Source organism: Sturnira hondurensis, unplaced genomic scaffold (genome assembly GCF_014824575.4).
Source record: "Sturnira hondurensis isolate 20B ecotype Veracruz unplaced genomic scaffold, ASM1482457v3 Scaffold0005220, whole genome shotgun sequence".
Taxonomy (NCBI): domain Eukaryota; kingdom Metazoa; phylum Chordata; class Mammalia; order Chiroptera; family Phyllostomidae; genus Sturnira; species Sturnira hondurensis.
Window position 1 is genome coordinate 594,018 of NW_028077851.1, and position 20,183 is coordinate 614,200.

The following is a 20,183-nucleotide window of genomic DNA, read 5'->3' on the forward strand; positions in this document are numbered from 1 at the left end:
CGTGGATATAGCTGGGCTGTGGGATGGTCAGACTTGGGGATCTGGGCTCCATTAAGAGAGGCCAGAAATGATCTAAAATACCAGACTTCATCTTTTTAAAAATACTCTCACCTGAGGATATATTTATTGGGGGGGAGCACTGATGTGAGAGAGCAACATTGATTGGTTGCCTCCTATAAGTGCCTTGACTAGAGATCGAACCCACAACCTTTTGGGGTACAGGTCGATGCTCCAACCAACTGAGCCACCCGGCCAGGACGCAAACCTCCTCTTTAAACAGCAACGTTACGTGGCAATTTGAACAGGTGATGAAGGGGATGGGTTTTGAGCTTACTGACTTTTCTTATTTTCCGCCTGGCCTCTGTAGTTGCCACATAAAACTTTTCAAAGACAGGCTTAGCAAGAAAAAAAAGGCCACAGGCACCATGGAATCTAGTAATGAGAAGCTTTAGCTTTAAGTCTGGCTTCTGCCACTTAGGAAGGAGTGTCAGAGCCACTAGGAATATCACACTGCTTCAGTCTCAGATTATTCAGTTCAACAAGGAGGTTGGTTGCTCTTGCTAGTTTCATGGACAGATCCTTTAGCTTCTGACACTACATAATTCTGAACTGAGTGACATCCACAAACTATACAATCAGATCCTGGGAGAGAGAAAGTTAACTTCATAAACATCAATTTGGGGTTATTATAGTTACTTGAAATATGCTTTTACAGCACATGCAGTTCTTTTTTAGGTCAATGGCAGATCTGATAGTAAATGAAACCCAGAAGAAAAACTACAGGGTAGGGAAGATAGGGTTACGGGGCGGGGGGGGGGAAGATCCACTTCTAGGAGCGATTTCCCGTTCTGGGGAGGCGCTCTGGCTCTTGTAATCCCCTTCTGCCAGGGCCTGGGACAAAGCCAGTGTGGGCTGCCGGTCACGACAGGCCAGAGTCTAATTTCCTCTCTGCCTCTCCTTGGCACATTCAGAGCCTCCTCAGAAGACAGCAGGGGCACCTTGTAGAGGGGAGTACAGAAGGGATCTGGGAGGAAGTGAGTGTCTGCTCCTGAGAGGTGCTTAACATAGGAAAAATACCTGTGGGTTTTGAGGCGGATCTTTTACAAGACCTTTCGGCTCTTTTTGTATTTGCTTCTTGTTGAAAAGGGGGAGAGGGAAGGCAGGAAGGCCAATTGCCAGGCAGGGCAATGAACATGTCAAGCTGTCCCCCAGCAACGTCACCTGTGAGGAGACTCAGAGGAGGTGGGGCTTCCCCAGGGGCAGTCCTTCCCTCCGATGATACCGCCTCATCTTTTCTAGGCTGCCTTCCCCTCTTTGCCTCACCTCCCTACTCCCTCCTTCTGCCTCTCCCACGTACTACTAGCGTTCAAACAATTTCAAAAGGGAGGTTGTTGGTTTGCTTTTCTAACCCGTATCATGTGTTCCCTAATATTACCTTCAAAGTGACACTAAATCAGAACTGCTTAAAAATGCTTTCAAGGAATGTCTGTTTTCTACCCCCAAGTGAATTTTTTTTTTTTTTTTTTTTTTTTTTTTTTTTTTTTTTTTTTTTTTTTACTGAGTCCCTCTGAATTCCAGATCTCGATCTGGGTCCGTATTGTGTAATGGTAAATGTGTAGGAACTGACTGGCAAGCTATCCTCATCCAGGACACCAGGAAACACCTTGAAGTGGATGGATCTGGTCTCTGAAGTTCATCAATTACGCTAGCTCCCTCGGTGTTATGTTCCGTCTTTGCATGATCTCACTCTCACCCACTCTCCTTCCTCTTCTTTTAATAGAAATGCATTACATCAGAACACCAGAAGTTGCAAGTTGGGGATTGTTACCGTGATTCATTTGTAGTACAGCCAAAAGCAAGTTAGTCATCCCTTAATAAGCAAACCGAAATATCATTCTGCCTTTGAAACGTTGGATGTTCGGAGGACACGAAATTTAAACTGTGGATGTAGCCAAACAAGTGAATGTCTCTCCACACACTTCTGTACATTCGCGCCTAGTGCCATGCTGACCTGCTACAGTGACAAAAAAAGACAGATGGGTACCTCTGTCAATACGTAGTGCCAGTGGAGGTCTGGGCGAGTGGAGTGTTTGTTTTTCTCCTTGCTTTACCAGGGAGTAAGCATGGTTTTTTGTGGCTTTTGACACTAAAAAGCAGCCAAGAGAACCCCACACTGTAACTCCCCAAACAGGGCTGTTTGTCTCTGCAGCCTTGGCTGAAAAAACAAAGCAGCTTCGGATCTGAAGCAAATAAGTCTGAGATTTTAGAAACAAAAAGTAGTAATGATGAAGGAAAAGGCAACTACAATATCTCATTGCAACTTTTGCCTGATTCCATGTTGGTCTGGATGAGAGAGAATGCAGCGAACCACAGGTCCAGTACTTGGGTCTTGAGCATAAAAAAATTTCCTTGATATCTTGAAGACCTCTGGAAATCTGTGAAGTTAAATTTCTGGATTAGAGTGGTTATTTTTTTAATCCCGACTTTCATGGTCAAGCTTAAAACTCTGGTCACACAAGTTTGTGGGCCATGAGTTTTGATGGACAAGATGCTCTCAGAAATGGAAGAATGTTAAAGGTAATTGGCCAAGAGGCAAAGGGAAGGTGTAAGGAGCCAAATGCCTAGGAGCAGGTAACAGCAGTTTGAAGATTTGGTTAGGAAACCACAAATAACTATGTAATGGACAGAAAAAAAAACCCCCAGGATACCAATTTATGAGTCTGTTTCTATTTTGTTTGTTAGTTTATTTTGTTCATGAGATTTTATATATAAGGGGGCTGGGTGAAAAAGGTGAAGGGATTAAGTAGAAAACAAAAACAAACAAAAAAAGCTCAAACCAACTCAGGCACAGATGACAGTGTGGTGAGTACCAGAGGGAAGGGAGTCAGGGAGATAAGATATAAGAGGGTAAGAGGGGACTAAGTGGTGATGGAAGAAGACCTGCCTTGGGGGGTGAACACACAATACAACATACAGATGATGTACTGTAGAATTGTGCACCTGAAACCTACCTAATTTTATTTAGCAATGTTACCCCAATCAATTCAATTAAAAATAATTGAAAAGAACAAAAAAATAAAAGCCAAATCAAACAAAACAGAATACCAAGGATATCCAGGTCTGGAGAACAGCCACAGACCTCAGTGGGAAGAGCACTGGATTGGGAGTCAAAAGACTTCAATTTGAGTCCTGCTTCTGGGTCTTGCTGACCACATGGGTTAGAGATACATAAGTAAATAACCTTTGAAAACATAGACCGTGCTGCTTCCCTGCTCTAAACGCTCCAACGGTTCCCCACTGGGCTTAGAGCAAAACTCACGCCCTGCCCCGTAGCCCACAAGGTGGTACATTGCCCTCCCTGATCTCTCCCCATTCATGTCTTACAATCACATTGCTCATCTTTCTTTTCACTCTACCTGCCATGTCCTTCCCCCAGATAGCCTCACTTCCTTCCTGCCCCTGCTCAAATGTAATCCCCAGCTCTGACCCCACCTCCAGTTAAAAAAGAAGTGGCATCTCTTGCCATCACCATCATCGTTGCTTGTTTTAGGTTTCTAATGGCACCAATTGTGACATTCCATTGTATATCTCTTTGTTTCTTTATTCTGCTGCCTCCACTGGAGCAAGAGTTTTACCATGCCATGGTGTGTCTGGCCTACCACCTCTCCATTACCTAGAACAGTTCCTGGGACATATACTCAAGAGTTATGGAGTAAACACGTGACTACAATAATCTTGTAAGTGGCCGGATTTTAGTCTGTCGCAGGGGCACGTTGAAAGCCAAATGATGTCATGGGTGTGCATGCATTTTATCAACTAGAGGGCTACACAGCTGGGCTATAGAGTATGGCTGGCCAGGTACAATCCAAGAGCTGACTCCTGATTCTACTGGAGCCCTGGATCTTTCCCAGGCTGTGCCAACATCTTGCGTGTTAGTGGGAAGGACACGGGTTATGAGGTCAGACTGCTACAAGTTCAAACCCTGCCTCTGCAGTTGTGGTTATCAGACTGTATCAGACACACTCGGGCACTCCCCTTCAGTGCACACCAGCAAACACGTACCATGCCACTTACCTGCTTTAATTCTTCTAGCCTGATGTGGAAATACTGGGGCATTAATCTACTATCTCAATACCAAGTGGCCTGAACCAATGACTGAAAATAGTTAGCGCAGCCCTGACTGGGGTGGCTTAGTTGGTTGGGTGTTGTCCGGCAAACCAAAAGATCATGGGTTCAATTCCCAGTTGGGGCACATGCCTGGCTTGCAAGTTCAGTCCCAGTTGGGGCAGGCAAGAGGCAACTGATCGGTGATTCTCTCTCACATGGATGTTTCGTTCCCTCTCTTTCTCCCTCCCTTCCCCTCTTTGTAAAAGTAAATAAATAAAACCTTTTAAAACATAAATGAAGCCCTGGCTGGCGTAGCTCGGTGGATTGACCACGGTCTGCAAACAAAAGTGTCGCAGGTTCGATTGTCACTTGGGGCACATGCCTGGGTTGCGGGCCAGTTCCCAGTGTGGGGGTGCATGAGAGGCAACCACACATTGATGTTTCTCTCTGTCTCTTTCTCCCTCCCTTCCCATCTCTAAAAATAAATTTAAAAAACCATAAATAAAAAAGTAAAAGTGGTTCCTATATAAACAGCCCAGCTTCTTTGTTCCCAAAGAGGGAAGACTCTGTGGCATGTGTTCTGCACTATTTCCCAGAGTTCCCCAGGGGGATTAGGCTCCAGAGTAACAATGTCCCTATAACGTACTACTTCCCTTCCCTGTCGCAAGTGGCCATTCTCTTACCAGTGCTTTCTGAGATTGTCATCCAGATATACTATCACATCGAGTCCTTGCCTTTGGGTCAACTTTTGGGGAAATCCAAACGAAGACAATGGCTTCAGGTATTTAACTCAATTTCATTATCTGTAAAATGGGGATAAATCTGACCTCATAGAATCATCATGAGGATCCCATGGGATAACATATAAAAGGTGTCTGGCCTGGCATTTAGCATTGGGTTAAACCATATGAAATTGCCATTTTATAGGTAACAAAGTGGTTCAATGTTGGCAATTTTATGTGATTCACCTCACTGATCTTCAGTAAGGGTCTGTTCTTTCCTTTCCTAGCCCCTTCTTTCTGAGAGTCCCGTCAGAACTGGAGCTTTCATAGGGGGGTGTCAGACAATTTTATTTGATTTCCAAGGGACAGTCTGGGGGGACTAGACAGGCTTTAAGGAATAAAACAACCGTCTTGGGCTAGGAAAGATCACACATATGCACTCGTCCCTTTTTCCACAAGCAAAAGTAAGGCTGCAGACAGTGTGGGCATTAGCCCCTGCGTGCAGCTCTCATTCACACCTTTAGCAGCTTTAGCTTATGACACTTATTACAAGTGCCATGTAACCACATCCATGAAGTATCTGCAACTGCAAATAATTCATAGCAATGTTACGTTTATAAAATTATGAACAAGTGTCTCTGTCAGAAGAGCTCCTTGGCAATTATTGTTCCTTCAATGGATTTGCTAAGTTTCTAATGGGTGCTGAGCCTGTGAACAATAAAAATTAAGATTTATAAAAGAAGAAACCAAAAAAAATTCCACCTAATGACCTGGTAATGGCACTCCTGCATGGCAGACCACCAGCTTTACAGGAACGAGTACTTGATAGAATTCATGTTATTACCCGGTGGTACAGTTTCCCCTGGGAATATTGTTTTTCTGTTCTTACGCAAAGCTCCTGACCTAAAAAGTCACAAGAGTGTCTTAACTGCTGCCCTCTTCCAGATCTGAAAAGAGGTCTTTTTTAAAAAAAAGATTTGATTTATTTTTAGAGAGAAGGGAAGGGAGGGAGAAAGAGAGGGAGAGAAAGATCAATGTGTGGTTGCCTCTCACATGCCCCCTACTAGGGATCTGGCCTGCGACCCAGGCATGTGCCCTGACTGGGAATCGAACTGCTGACCCTTTGGTTCTCAGCCTGCACTCAACCCATTGAGCAACACCAGCCAGGGCTGAAAAGAGGTCTTATAGGGCAAATTCAGCTTCTTAGGGCCTTAAACCTTCTAGAAGGTGGTACTGTTTGCTATACAGTGTGGCGTGGAGAAGACAGACTGCCTGGCTCCACTGCTGGCTGTGGCAGTTGGATGTTTGATCCTGGACACCGAGCTGTTCCTTAACTGCTCTCTCTGCGCCTCAGTTTTCCCATCTGTAAGACTGAGGAAACAACAGTAATGATCTCATTAGGGTTGTTGGAGGACAAATGAGAAATTGAACCTAAGGTGGTCAGTATAGTCTCTGACGCACAACTGCTACCCCCACATAATATGGGTTGTTAGCAAAAAGAAAGTGAACAAACAAATAAAAACATTCCTACCCTCTGTTTGGCCTTATTTCCCTTAACTTTTTTTCTTTAACCCATAGAACTTCCTCAGTTGTTCTTGAAAAGTACCGTATATTCAATGACACCTATGGATGAAAGATTTTTGTTCATACCTTTACTGAGAGACCAAAGAGTAAATAGGGTTAATAGTATATACCAATACAAATATTTGAAGAGAACAGCTGGCTGGTGTGTGCTGAAAACTCGGCACTCTCTAATTCTAAGATAAGCCCGAAACCTGCGCACCTTTTTTGGGTTAGCTGCCCATTTAGGTTACCACGTGCTTCAGACTAGGTGGGGAACTCTAAAGGGGCTGATAGAAGGAAACTAAAAAAAGTATTAAGCACCCTCAACGTGTTGGGGCTTCGTGCAAGAAATGCTGCATCTACCATTTCATTGAATCCTCACAGCAACTCCAGGAGGTGGCTGTCACACTGCATGTATAGGTGAGGAAGCTGAGCCTGGAGGAAGGAAGCAAGTTACTTACTCGAGCTTAAGTAACTTGCCCACAGTAAAAAAATTCGTAAGTGGATCAGGTGCTGATTTAAATCCTGGGCTCAGAAGATTGTTCCCTAAAGGGAATTCTTTTGGTAAAGACTTCACCCCCCTAATCTCTCTGCTTTGGCCGTCTGGACATTGATAAACTTGTTTTGGGGTATTAGGCTTTAGCACAGTTGAGCCCCAGCATGAGATGTTAGCAGTAGTAAGGAATTAAAAGTGGTGATGATGTAGCAAAGTGAAGGGGGTCAAACATGACAAAGCAGCCTAGGCTCTGACCCACACTGAATAGTGAGGCCCAGCGAATGCCAGATATCTACCACAGGGACCTCAGAGAGAAGCCGCAACCCCATGACCAATGACAAGCATGTGCAACCAGCTGGAGGTGAGGAAAACAGATGTGCAAGGAGATAAGGGGGTAAGATCCTTCGCACCTTGTGTGTTTCCTATGTGACTCCCCTGCCATCTCTCTCTCTCTCACACACACATGCATGAGGAAAGCAAAATACTTTATAGCATGTACTCATGACAAGGGCTGACAATTGGGGGATTTATTGTAAAATAGCTCATTGAAGTTGGGGGTGCTACCAGATTTGGGTGTCGCCCCTTCCCAAATGTTCATATTCGCCCTATGAGGGCAGAGACTGTTTAACTCCCTCCTGTCTCCCTGGCACATGGAGGAAGCCCAACAAAGATGTGCTGACTGAGAGCCTTCAATGTTTATTCCTTCTTGCTGATTTATATTTTCTCTGGTGACACTGAATGATATTTCATTTGTACCCAAAGGCTACTGTGCTACATGCATATCATTTCCATCTTAAATAAACAGATGACATTGAATTTAGTCCTGTAGTTTACACATTGCAGACAAATGGCTGATCTCATTAGACAAATGGATATGGTTAGGCTATAATCTAAAAATATAAGAGCAGGAAAACAATTTAGGTGGGAGATTGGGTACTGAAATAATTATGTGTTATGCTTAATTATAGAGTAGTTTGTTTTTTTCTTGTGTGATTGTTTGTTGGATTTCTTTTGTTGGAGGGGAAGTTTTTTTAAAATACAGAAAAGTTTAGAAACTAATATAAAAATGCCTGTCATGCCCCTTTGAAGATTTCTGCCTGCTGTTAATGCTGTTGGTGGTAGGGTGACCATATAATTTATCATCCACACGGGAACACCTTTGAGAGTGCAAGAGGACACTTAATTTACAGGAACACCAGGCATGGAATGGGACTGTCATAAGCAAAACAGGATGCTCTCTCTACTCATGGGTGCCCCAGAGGATGGGAACGCTGATGTGACTTCACCCACTCCTGCCTCACAGTGGGCATGCAATGGCAGTCCTTTGGGGTGCAGACCCGCCGCTGCTGAAGGGACCTTGACTATTGCAGGTGATGCTGTGCTGTCATCAGACGGGCCTCTGGGAAAGGACTCTGGGAAGACTTCTGTCTCTAATGATTTCCAACCACATCTAACCTCCTTCCATTGCAACTTTCTTTCTTGTCAAGGCTCTGATGTTTTGCAGGATTCAGCTCTCATAGAGCCCCGTTTTTTTCCACTACTGCAGAGGCGGAAAGAATTCATAGCACCCTCATAACATTCCGTCTACCTGCCCCTGAGCACACTAGCCATGCTGGAACTGACAGATGGCTTCCACTTGGTTGTCTCCTTGACATGTGGCTTTGCCCAGCCAGGAGCAAAGGTTGCTTTCATGCCCAAAGATGTCACTCTGGGTGATTCTATCTTGCTTTAATGCTGACAGGGCCTCACAAACTTGGCTGATGAAATTTTTCAAAGTTTGCAGATGTGAAATGTACAATGGGTCTTAGGTGGCAGGTGAGAGGCCAGAGCAGTTTTGCTGTTGGGAGTTAGGGTCATGCCAAGAAAGTCTTCTGCATTTCATCAGCAGGTATAGCAGTGAACCATTTACTCAACATGTATTAAGTGTCTACAGTATGTTGGACAAACCCCGGGGAGGTAAAGAACACTAGGATACAGTTTTACCTGCAAGAAACTTAGTCCGGTGGACTTCAGGCAGATTCTCAGAATTGGTTCACATAGACAAAACGCAAAGTGAAATACAGGATCACAGTCCTATGATCGGAGTAGCTAAAGGATAGAATGGGGACACAGTGAATCTAGTCTGTTACGTGTGTGTGTGTTAGTGTGCACGTGCATGTTTGTGGTGCAAGGAAATACAAAGCCGGAGAGGAGACAGGGGCGGGATGAGGGAGGACCTTCCCATTCAAGGGTGGGGCAAAGTAGATTCACAATTGTGAGTATGTGAAAGTTTATTTTTGTATTACTATTTATTAATTTTTGTATTATTTTTTGGATTGAACACCCATAAACCTATGTTTGCCCACCCCTGTATTTATTAGTAACTATTGGTTGAGTCTTATGTAGAGCCATGTGAAGAAGACAGAGAGGGTTGTGTCCTCACAGCACAGTGAAACTGGCAGATCCAGATGAACAATGAAGCAATCACAAAGTTTGCATGGAGTTCTAAGATGGGACATGTACTGGGTATTAAGGGAAGGGCACCTACACCAACTGTGCAGGCACAAGGGAGGAAGACTTTTCAGAAGTGACTTCTAAATTAGCACCTGAAGAATGAGGAGAAATTAACCACGGGCAGGGGGTGTGAACTGGTGGAGAGAATCTATCAGGCGGACACTGCAGCATAGACAGATGTCAGGGGGACATGGAAGTGATTCAGGCCGGTGGGAGAACTGAGCAGAAAGCTAAGGCAAGCAAGGCCCCACTCACACAAGGCCTTGTCTGCTGAGCTTAGAAGGCAGGCTTTGTCCTGTGGGCAGCTGGCAGCCAGTGAAGGACCTCAAACAGGGGACGGGATGATCAGAATTGTGTCGGGGGAAGAGCGCTCTGCCCGAAGTGTGGCAGCTGGATCGGGAGGGGTGGAGCTCAGAGGCTGGGAGGTGGATTAAAACATTAATGCAATCATGAGTTCATTGGTGAAATGAAGATCTGAACCAGGGTGATCACGCTGGCTTGGAGGAGACAACTGACATGTCATGTCTGCTTTTTTACACGTCTGGACACTTGAGCCCAGGGAGGAATCCAGGCAGTAGAATTTGATGAAACCTTTTCGATCCATAGTACCAGGTAAACATTTGAACTGTATCTCCCAGGTTTGGGTCTTACTGCGTTGTCCATCAAATGTAGCTTTATAGATGTGCAGGTCTAACCACAGTGTCTGGCCTTTCGCTTCTCTGCATGTACTCGTGTGCCTCTAAAGTGCACTATAGAACATACAAGTACAGACATTCTTGGCCAGTGGCCTCAAGTTCATCTGTAGCAGATGCAATTGGCACCCTGCTCTTATCTTCTAGCCCTTACCTCTTGGGAGCATACCTGGCTGACTTCGAATTCCAGCACCCACAATTCGTTGTCAGAGAGCCCACTGTGCCATCTGCTTGGCAGCCAGTTCCGGAGAATTAACATGCCCTGGGAGCAGAACTTGACCAATGACAGATGGGAGTCAGCATATAAATACCCAGCTCCCTCCCCATGGGTGGGATTACTCACGGGTGAGTGTGTGTTCAGATGATTCCCAGAGCTTCCCCGGTGGGTTGGACTCCAGTCGCCTGCGGCCGTGGCCTGTTTGCTCACACTGCCTTTTTGTCTCCTTCCCCTTTTTGTTTCACTGCCCAGCTCCCCTTCTGGTTGCCCGTCACATCCCAAATAAACTGCCTCTACTTGCCCTTTTGTTTCCAGGTTTACTTCTGGGAAAACCCAACTAAAGATGTCTGCTACTCAAAACCTTCCGGAATCAGCCCTGGCTGGTGTAGCTCAGTGGATTGAGCACGGGCCTGCGAACCAGATGATCGAGGTTCGATTCCCAGTCAGGGCACATGCCTGGGTTGCAGGCCAGTTCCCAGCAGAGAACCCACGAGAGGAACATTGATGTTTCTCTCCTTCCTTTCCTCTCTAAAGATAAATAACTAAAATCTTAAAAAAAAAACCTTTTGGAATTCAAGAGTTTCCTAGTGTCCTGAAAATGTTACACCAGGTGAAAACTACCCCCCCCCCCATTTTCTTGTATGTTGAAATAAAACAAACTCAACCCTTAGGTGATAAAGTTAGGATCTTTGGAGCCTCTCTTCATACTCAGTGTTTTTTGATGGTGGACACATTTTTTTTATGAGGCCAACTTGTATACAGTAGGTATACAAGCAATATTTCTCAAGTGGTTCTGGTACCCTTATGAATGCAAATGGCCAGGTGTTATTGAGTGTACACCTCCCCTTTTTGGGGCATAGCACAGTCTATGCGTTCCAGTTCTACTGATTTCAAGAATGCACTGTGACTCTTCAAGGGCTCAGGCCTGCGCCCTTCCAGGGGTGGAGAACTGGGAGAGGACATGCTCTCTCATCTTTCTTCTGGCTGAAAGATAAAGGAGGCAGGCATTTCTTTGGCTTACTTTATTTTAAAAAACACTCTAAGACTCTTTGCATCTTCCTGGAGCATCTCAGCAGGTAAGGCCTCACGCTTCAGTGTTCTCTGTTGACAGCAAATGCTAGAATATTGCCCAAATGGGACGAGAGCCCCTATCTTTCCATTTCTGGATTGGTGCTGTTAAGGCGGTAGGTGTGTGGGAGAGGCAGCTGATGTGTTCACTGGATTCCTTCCCAGGTAGTGATGTGCCTGGGGAGTGTGTGCTGGTGGAGGCAAACTCTTCCTGCATCAGCTCTGGGGCTACTAAAACTGAGCTGATGTGTCTGCCAAGATTCAGGCTGCCTTTCTTCTTGTTGTTATTCACCATTGCTGGGTGCTCTGTGCTCTGCACTGCTGGGAGGGTCTACCTCTTCCACCTTGTTAATGGGGGTTCTAAACAGAATGTGTGTATGTATGCACTCTTTGGTAGTGAGGTGTAACATTTGTACAGTAAAGGGCACAAATCCGAAGTGTATAGCTCAATGCATTTTCTATGTACATGCGCATATAAGCGTTGCTCAGATCAAGATACAGAATATCTACAGCGCCCAGCAGGCCCCTTCCCACAACCCCTGAAGGAAAATGATTGACTTCTCTCAGCATCGATTAGCTTGGCTTACTCTTAAGCTTTCTCCCCTTGTGTGTCTGCCTTCTTTTACTCAACCCAGGGCCTGTGAGATTCACCTGCATTGTGTTTATCAGTAGTTTGCTATTTTTATTTAGTTTTGCTGTGTAGTGTTTCACTGTATGATGATATAGTTTATTTCTTCATTCTCTCAGTGGTGGTCTTTTTACATTGTTTCCACTTTGGATTTTTATAAATAAAACTGCTCTGGGCATTCTTGGTACAAATCCTTCGGTGGACATATACACTCATCTCTCTCAGGTATATGCAGTGACGTGTTGGTAAATGTTTAACTCTAAGTTCTGTAACAAAAATAGCTCTGATTTGTAAGCATTTGTAAATTCCCCTTCCATGGCCAATTTCAAACTGCCAGGGGGATGTGCGCTGGGAAGAGATGTGCCCAATCAGCTTTTGGGAGCCAGTGGGCGCCAGCCTGAGCATCCCACTGCGTATATAGACTCAGGAGTGGGATTTGAGGATCATGGAAGAGGCATACGTTTAGTTTAATTTTTCCAATGTGATCGTACCATTGTACATCTCCGCCAGCAAGGCACAGCAGTTCCAGGTGCCCCATATCAATCTTCTTAATTTTTTAACCGTTCTGGTGGGCGTGTACTGGTATCTCATTGGGGTTTTAACGCACATTTCCGTGATGCCTGCAGCTCAGCCCTTTTTGTATGGGCTCATTAGCCACGTGGCCATCCTCTTTCCCAACGAGGATACAGCCTGCTCTCAAACCTTTCATCCCCTTTATTATTGTATTGGGTTGTTTTGTCTTTTTGTTACTGATTTGTAGGGGAATATCTCAATTCAAGTCAAGTGAGACTGGCTGTAAAGACTGCAAGAAAGAAGAGGTCCAGAGGCAGCCTGTCACGTGAGAAAGAGCCCGACACTGGGGTCATACAGACCTGAGTTTATATGCAACTAAGTTAGCGACTGCGTGATAGCCTTGAGAACATCCCCCTTCTTGAGCCTCAGTTTCCTTATCGTTGAAACGGGATCGCTGTCTAGAAGTGTGGTTGACTTTGGAAAGAGTGTACATACAATGCCTGGCAGAGGAGCACATTGCAGGTTCTTTGTAAATGTTGGAACCTCTCCTCATTTCAGTCAGAAAGTGTGGCTGGCCCCTTTGTCCGTGAGTTTCTATTCATGAGGCACATGATTGTTTTAACCCAATGCCTAGAAATCCCATCTTCTTGGCTGCCGAGTGGTGTCCTTGTCATACAGCAACTGCCTATCTCATGATGTGAGGATTTTATTCTTTTTTAAAAAATATTCTATTTATTTATTTTGAGAGAGAGGGGAAAGGAGGGTGAGAGAGAGGGGGGAGAGAAACATGAATGCTAGAGAGAAACACCTCTTGAATACACCCTGACTGGGGACTGACCCTGCAACGCAGGCATGTGCCCCGGCTGAGAGTGAAACCAGTGATATTTCGCTTTGCTAGACAACGCCTAACCCACTGAGCCACATCAGTCAGGGTGACGGTTTTAGTCTTTGTGATGAAGAATTTATCTTTCTCTGTGTTGGGGAGAGCAGGGCCATGATATTCTGCAGTGCCTTGTTTGCTGTGAGGCAGGAAGGATCTGTAGGGCACACAGAGCCCTGTCCTCTAGGTGAGGGGAGAAGCTGCCGCAGGTCAGCAGTAATAAGAAACTGGGTCTGCTTCGGGAAGGGCTGCAGGGTGACAGTGAAGTTGCAATGCCCAGCTCTCTCCTAGGAGTTTGGACTTGTGAAAACTGACAGGCTCAGCTCTGCCATCACCTCCTCCAGGAAGCCTGCCCTGGAAATGCAGATGAAGTGCTCTCTAGTCTCCTGTGTGTGAATACATCTGTCTCATCACTTGCTATTTTAGGACATATTCTTATAGATCTTTATATCTTATTCTTTGTTATATCTCCACTCCCAGCACAATGCACGCACACAACTCAGGACCGAAATGTTCTGCATAAGCCGGCATGCCCTTGTCTCAATGCCTAAGCTTTACCAGCATGCATTAGACAATTGCCGCCTGCACGTCCTGAAGCCTAGTTAAACAGTAAGAAGTGATCAAGCAAGAGTATTAGCTAGCTCTCGAAAGCTTGTGGGTGGGGGGAAGCAAGACAAAGAAATAACTGGAATCAGAGCATGTGGGGTAAGATGATTACTTGTATGTCTACAAGTAAAGATGCTGTGGCAATTTAAACACACATGTGCACACTCACACACACACCAGCAGAAATGCTTTCCAGCCCAGCTCTCAAGGGAACACACAGGCGGATATTAATAGATGCAATTCTGGAAAGAATAGGACCTTGAAATTAGGAATAAAGAGGTTTTTAAAATTTTCAGTCTGTCATTTCCTCTCTCCTTTTCCAAGGTGAAGTAGCTTTATCAAAATCAATATAAAGCAGCCTGCAGATCTCGAACCAAGTTTTGGCTCATTTAAGAAATGGATGAGCATAGGTGTTACCCTGTTACCTTGTAAATAACACAGGTCATAGAAAGCTGAGACATAATGTAATAGAAGAACCTGGAACACAGAATGATTCCTCTAAATGCCATTTTAATGTTTTCTATCTCACAGTAACCAGTTAAATTGTTATACTTTGCTGCACCGTGCTTATTATGTTACGAAGTACTTATGCATTATAATAATGGATACCAGTGAGTTTTGTAACTTCTTTTCTTTTGTTAAGTAAAAAAGGGGCAAAGATGTCCTTTAAGGGGAAAATTGAAGTGCTAAAGATCAGACCATTTTGAAATGGAAACATTGTCACGGTGCTTTGCACACCACTTTAGAAAGAGAGATTACAATAGGTAGCAAGCAACCCTCAGTGGGGAAACCTCAGATTGTTCTTACAAGAGAGGCTGGTGGCTTTGGCAGGTCACCCTGTAAAAGACAATCCATTAGCCATACCCACTGAAGGCTCTGAGGGCATGGTGCATGCTCCCAGTACACTTTTCATGGAATCCGGGGGTTTATTAGGAGTGAGTGGTGATGCGCCGCTTTGCCCTGCCTGCTGCCCTGCTGACTCAGGAGAGCAGGGACCTGAGCCACTCCACTCCACACCTATTGTAGCATTTGGATGGATTCCAAACAACAGCCTCCCTGGAGCAAAAACCAACCAACCCAACATGAAAGACTTCCCTGGAGAAGACAGAAATGGTATCCAGGTGGGTTTAGGAGAAAGGCTGGGAGGCGCTGACAGCAGCAAAAACAAAGGATTCCACCTTGCTCGCAAAGCACTCAGCCCAGCTTGCTGAAGATTTTTGTTTGTATAAATACTTCAGATTTGGGGGTTAATAGAAAGTTGTTGCTGTTGTTTTCATGAAATCAGGTTTTGTTTAGAGGGCACAATTGAATTGTGTCATTTTCACTTAAAAATATATTTGTTTAGGTAATTCGTGGGAAGATCGCTAGGCTGTAAGGATAATGGATTTACACCTTTTAACTTAAAGTTTTACAATTCTACTCAACATAAAACCAGTGGAAGAGGAAGGGCTACCTCCCTAATCTATCCGGGCTGTCTCTATGCTCCCTCCTCCTCACCCTCTGCCTCTTGGGGCATGAGGGCATCGGAAACCTGTGAGGTGGACCCTGCACTTCCCGCCCCCTCCGCCTGAGCCAGCTGCTGTGAACCCTGCCTAATCGCACCAGGTGTGGAACTCTCTGGGCTCACCTTTACATCAGAATCTCTTGGCGAGCGCAAGGGCATATGTATTTTAAAAAGCTTCTCGGGGGCCCATGCACACAGCCAAGGTTGACCATGTGTGAATCATTCATCCAGTCCTGTTGATTTTTAACTGAAACATCTCTTAAATCCATCCTCTTGTGCTCCACTTTCATCACTCCCGATTTGGTTCTAGCCCTTATAATCTATCTGGATGACAGAAACAGCTTCCTAACACATCTTTTTTTCCCCCCTTTTAGTCAATCTTCTAAACTGCCACCAGATTTATTTTTCTAAAACACAAATCCAAACCCGTCACTCCTCTGCTTTCAATTCTCCAGTGGCTCCCCTCTGAATGAATGATGGAGCTTGTTTACTTCTTAGATGATGATGGAGAATGGCTGCCCCCCATTCTAGGCAGGATCTCATTTAGTTTATAATTTTTCTTTTTCACTTTCTATTTTATTTTATTAAAATATTTTATTTATTTTTATTTATCTTTACAGAGGAAGGGAAGGAGAGAAGGAGAGAAATATCAATGTATGGTTGCCTCTTGTGAGTCCCCTGCTGGGAACTGGCCTGCACCCCAGGCATGTGCCCTGACTGGGAATCGAACCGCGATCGTGTGGTTCGCAGGCCCGCACTCAATCCACTGAGCTACACCAGCCAGGGCTTCACTTTCTATTTTAAAATAATTTAAGACTCAGAAGTTATATACACGGTTCAGAGCTCCACTAATGATAACATCTTACATAACCACAGTATATGCTCAAAACCATAAACCGGGCTTTAGCATACTATTAACTCTCAACCAAATGCCTTATTTGGATTTCACCAGTTTTTGCATGAACTTTGTGTGTGTGTTTGTAGAATACTATGACATTTCAATCATATAAACTTACTACAGTTTTAAAAGTATCTCTTTTTCTACTTAGGGGGCTTCTCAACTCTGGTTGCTTATTACTATTTCCTGAGGGAGCTCTAAAAAAATAGTCGTGTCTGGCTCGACTCTAGACCATCCTCTGGTCTAGCATTTCTCAGACTTTTAGAGTGCACACAACTCAACTGGGGATCTTATGACAATACAGACTGTGATCTAATAGGTCTAGGGGGAGCCTAGGATTCTGCAGTTCTAACAAGGTCTCAGGGGCCGCTGCCAGTCTATAGGCCACATTTGGAGCAGGCCGCCCTGTTTCAGACCAATGGAATGAGAATCTATGGGTCTGAAAGCTAGGCCTGCTGTGTTTCATTCCTCCAGTGATTCTGCCTGTAGCCAGGGTGGAGAACCAGTGAGATATGTGACAGACTTCGAAGTCTGTGTCACCCTTGGAGGTCACGCCATCCCAACGTCTAGCTGAACCATTCTTGGTCATTTCCCTCTCCTCTGACGAGCCATTCAAATGCCAAAGAGCTCCTGGAGTTAAGAAATCCTTCCTTCAATGTAATTCATATTCTCCTGAAATTTAAATACACCCAGTGTGAACTCTGTCAACTTGTCTCTCACTTCCGCTTCAATGTCTTCTTCATTTGTCCATAATGACACAAAAGGGAAGGAGAGATTATCCCTTTGCTTTCATACCCACATCCTGTAAAAGACACTGCTTTGTACATTTACCACCTGGTCTCTTTTCATTCCCTTGTCAATTGGCCTCCATGCCTATAGATATTAGACAAATGCTTTCTTTAACACTTTCAAGTGCTAAAGGTTCACTTTCAGCTACTGACTTTGTTTAATATCTTGAAAACACCAAGCCATCATATGGAAATGACTCTTAATCTGCTAACATGTTCATAAAAATACCCTTACCTATATTTTCAATCCTCCTGAAAGTCACAGCCATGGCTCGCCCTCTCTCTAAGATCAGTTCCTTCCATTGGGCTCTGGCTTTGCTTTCTTTCTTGCTGGTATTGTTCATCTCCTTTTCTCTCATGCCCTCTAACTTTTTCTACTAGTTTCTTCCCATGAGGTCTGAAATATGCTTCTGTCTCTCCCGTATTAAAAATGGCCTCATTGCTCTCACTTCCCTTCCAATTCTGCCACATCCCCCCTTCTTTAAGGAGCTCTTTACATTTGCTGTCTCCAGCTATACTTCAGAGATTCATGCTTGCTAACTTCATTTCCTCACCTACCACTCACTTCTCAAACCACTCCAGCCAAGACTGTGTCCCAGCATCAGCCAAAACTCACCAGTGATTTCTAAGCAGGTAAATCCAATGGCTACTTTTCACTCCTCATTCTCCTTTTAGTTTGGTCACTTGTCATGTATTTTACTGATCTGTTGTTAGGTGCATACATGTTTAGGATTGTTAGGTCTTCTTGGGGAACTGATCCCTTTAGTCCCTCTTTATTCCTGATAATTTTTTGTTTTAAAGTCAGCTATATCTGAAATAGAGCTACTTCAGCTTTCTTTTGATTAGTGTTAGCATTGATAGACTTTCTCTATCACTTTAAAGTATCTGAGTATTTAATATTTAAAGTGTGTTTCTGGTATACAACATAAACTGAGCTTCAATTTTTCTTTTAAAAAATCATTTATTTATTTATAGATTTTACTTATTTATTTTTAGACAGAGGGGAAGGGAGGGAGAGAAACATGAATCTGTGGTCGCCTCTCCCATGTCTCCTACTGGGGACCTGACCCGCAACCCAGGCATGTGCCCTCAGTGGGAATTGAACCAGTGACTGTTTCAAAGTCCAGCGCTCAATCCACTGAGCCACACCAGCCTGGGCGAACCTCAAGTTTTCTGAATCTACTTGCACAGTCATTGTCTTTTAATTGACACACACACACACACGTGTGTGTGTGTGTGTATAATTTACATTTAAAGTATTTGCTGATATAGTTGGATTAATATTTGCCATGGTTGTAATTGTTCCCTAGTTGCATTTGTTCCTTCTTTTCCCATTCTTTTTCTGCCTTGTCTTTTTTTTTTTTAAGATTTTATTTACTTATTTTTAGACAGAGGGGCAGGGAGGGAGAAAGACAGGGAGAGAAACATCAATGTGTGGTTGCCTCTCGTGCTCCCCACACTGGGTAACCTGGCCTGCAACCCAGGCATGCGCCCTGACCGGGAATCGAACCAACAACCCTCTGCTTCACAGTTCAGTGCTCAGTCCACTGAGCCACACCAGCCAGGGCACCGCCTTGTCTGGTTTTAATTGAGAATTTTGTATTATTCCATTTTATCTCTTGGTATATTGATTAAACTTATTTCAATTATTTTTAGTGCTTGCCCTAGAATTACAATATATAGTTACACCTAATCTCAGTTCACCTTCAAATAATACTGTATGCTTCACATTAGGTATGGTTATAATTATTTCCAATTCCTCTTTCCTGTCCCAGGTGACATGGCTGACATCTATTTCATTCATCCATGTTATAACCTCTCAATGCATTGCTACTATTATTGTTTTAAACAGTTCTGTTTCAGATCAATTAAGAACAAGAAAACCAAAAACAGATTTTCTTTTACATTCACTTACTTTTATATAGATTTGGGATTTTGACCTACATAATTTGCCTCTGCCTGAAGAACATTTCTTGCAGGAAAGGTCTGCAGGCAAGGAATTTGCAGTTTTTGTTTTTCTGAGAAAGTTTTTCTATCTCCTTCACTTTGAAGCATAATTTTGCTGGACATAGAATTTTAGGTTGCTGGGTTTTTCAACTCTTTAAATATTTTACTCCGCTGTCTTCCTGCTTGTATTGTTTCTGATGAGTCTGCTATAGTTTTTATTCTTGTCCTTCTGTGTGTAAGGTGCCTCCCTCTATGCCCCAGCTTCTTTCAGGATGTGCTCTTTGCCTTTGGTTTCCTGTAGTTTGAATATGAAACGCTTCAGCGTGGTTTTCTGGATACTTATTTTCCTTGGTGTTCTGTGAGCTACCTGGACCTGTAGTTTGGTGTCTATCACTAATTTTGGAAAGTTCTTGGCCATTATTACTTCAAACATTTATTCTGCTACATTCTGTCTTCTCCTTCTAGCATTTTCTAATTATGTACATGTTATGTCAGGGGTCCCCAACTTCTAGGCTACAAAACAGTTTGGGCCTGTTAGGAACTGGGCCACACAGCAGGAGGTAAGCGTGAATGTAATGTGCTTGAATCATCCCCAAACCATCCCCCTCACCTCCCTCCCCGCCGGCTGTGGAAAAAACTGCCTTCCACTACACCAGTCCCTGGTGCCAAAAAGGTTGGGGACCACTGTAGCTGTACCTTTTGACATTGTCCTACAATTCTTGGATGTTCTAGGGCGCTTTCACCCTTTTGTCTCTTTGTGTTTCAGTTTGTGAGGTTTCTATTATTCTATATTCAAGCTCACTGATTCTTTCCTGGACTGCGTTGAGTCTACTGATGAATCCATCAAAGCCATTCTTCATTTCTGTTAGTTTTTCTAGAATTTCCTTTTGATTCATCCTCAGAGTTTCCATCTCTCTACTTACAGTATTTGTCTGTTATTGATGTTGTCTACTCTTTCCATTAAAGCCCATAACAAGTTAATCATAGTTATCTGAAGTTTTCTGCCCGATAATTCTAACATCTGTCTTATTTGAGTGTGGTTCTGATGCTTCCTTCGTCTC

General features: G+C 44.0%; 1 protein-coding gene across 1 annotated transcript in view; it reads right to left on the reverse strand.

Annotated features, from left to right (window-relative positions):
* PTCHD1 (patched domain containing 1) overlaps positions 1-20,183 on the reverse strand; it is a 56,366-nt gene that overhangs the window by 21,810 nt on the left and 14,373 nt on the right. The gene's annotated exons all lie outside the window — the stretch shown is intronic.